This window comes from Alexandromys fortis, unplaced genomic scaffold (genome assembly GCF_014885135.2).
Source record: "Alexandromys fortis isolate MF-2015 unplaced genomic scaffold, M_Fortis_MF-2015_v1.1 scaffold_84, whole genome shotgun sequence".
Lineage (NCBI taxonomy): Eukaryota > Metazoa > Chordata > Mammalia > Rodentia > Cricetidae > Alexandromys > Alexandromys fortis.
Genome location: NW_026068017.1, coordinates 79,522 through 81,696, shown reverse-complemented (window position 1 = coordinate 81,696; position 2,175 = coordinate 79,522).

Here is a 2,175-nt window from a genome sequence, read left to right as displayed (position 1 = left end):
AAAAAAAAAGAATTCTGAGCTCTTTTGAATAGGAGATCTGGTCAAAGTTTCCTAATGTTCCAAAGCTAAAAATGTTTTAAAGGAAGACTTAACAACTCCAGCATTGCCCCTACCCTCTAAAGAGATGTTGAAATGGAAAAAACATTACTCTGTAAGTAATTGTAACAAACCTAATCCTCACCAAAATGAATGTCAATGCAACTGTGGAACAAGGTATTTTATACTCTATGTGAAAATGTTGTCAAGTATGAAAACAGCAAAAAATGTTATCATACCTGAATATTGCCAGTCATATGATCACAAAACTGGAAATGTAATATCCATAATTTGGAAGACAGTAATGTACCTCCTTATAATTTTTCTAAGAGGGATGAAGTTATATTAAGGCCCCTGCTTCAGATCCTGTCACATTTATTCATTATAAGCAAGGAAAGGACAGCATTTGTAGTCAACATCTTCTTACATGTCCCCGTCTAGCCATCTCTGGACCCAAGGGGCCCTGCATCCCAGAGGAGTCCAGATCCTGTACAACTCATTAAATACACAATAATTACCCAGGACCTATCCAGGAAAAATTTTCTCAGTCTCCTGAGGTTTGGGATACTGATGGCCATTGAGCACTGCCGAATATACTTTTGGAGAAGGTGAAAATGATAAAAAAGAAGATCTATTTATTCCTACCATATTCCTGTTATGGAATGGACATGACTTATTTGTAAATTAAACAAATGTAGACATCCATGTAGGCTAAGGGTGGGCTATTTGAAAACCACTGCAGAAATTATAAATACTTTGTGTTTAAGGAAATTTGCTGCTTTGATCTTGACATCAGTTTGTGGGTATGGAGTTGTTCTCAGAATTCTTTTGCTGCTCTCTAAATTTCCTTGGCTTATAGCATGCCTCCTCATTCATTTCTCATCCTGGTGATTCATGTTCCTTTCTTCACTTTTAATGGATTTTTTAGTACTCTATTAAAAGGACAAGCTTTTGGTTTCATTAACTTTTTTGATATTTCATCTTCAATTTCAACTGGTTTCTACCGTGTGTGTGTGTGTGTGTGTGTGTGTGTGTGTGTGTGTGTGTGCTTTTCCAGTGCATGTGGAAGGCTCATATACATCTGGAATTCTCCGGTATTCTAGTGGAAGGATCATATAAACCTGACAGTCACTGACAATATCTTATGTAGCAGCTTCTAACTAGCTACTGTAAACTTGTCCTGTTTCAAAAAACCTAAAATGTCTTCACCATTTGATGGACAACAAACTATATATTTCCAAAATATTGGAATCTCAGTGTTCAAGGAAGAACTTACTTTTCTTCCTTATTTAGATATTTATCTTATATTCACTGTGTGTAAACTTTACTTTCAAATAAAAGAATTGTTTTAGTTTGTTCTGCAACTGGATTCTAAATTATAAAATGTGTAAATAATGTCAGTCTTGTACGCATAAGATGAGCAGTATATTTTCTGTATAACTTATATTTAATAAAGAATAAAATCCACAAAGAACTTATGTGAAGTTCATAGTCTGAAGTAAAATGATATAGTTGAACATGTTCTTTTCAGTTACATTTAAGAAGCAGCATCTCAATATTACTTAAGGTTATTTTTAATATTAACCTTATAGTCTAGGTTTGTTTAAGAACATTGAGATTTTTCCAATTACTTTATATTTCTTGACTAAAAAGCAATCATTTGTGGATGAATAAATGTTTCAGCATTAGGAGCACTTTCTCCTCTCATATAAGATGAGAGTTTTCTACACAAAACTCATGATGAGTGGTTCAAAACACCCTGTAGCTCCAATTCCAGGGGCATCCGAGGGCTCTATGTCCTCCTTGGGCATCATCACCAACCTGGTACGCACACAGACAAACATATTCAAGCTCAATAGATAGATAGATAGATAGATAGATAGATAGATAGATAGATAGATAGATAGAGATACATACATACATAAATCTATAAAAGAAAGAGGCATTTGGTTATGATGATAAAAGTATGAGAGAAGAGAAAATAAATGAATTACTAACTATCCAGTTTAATCTTCTGCGTAAGTAACTATCTCCAAGTGACATCCAACTCTGCATTATAGTAGACATTATTGTCAACAGGTAAAAAAGTTGGAAGTAATTTAATGTATTACCTATGTATGCAAAGTCCAAAGACCCTGT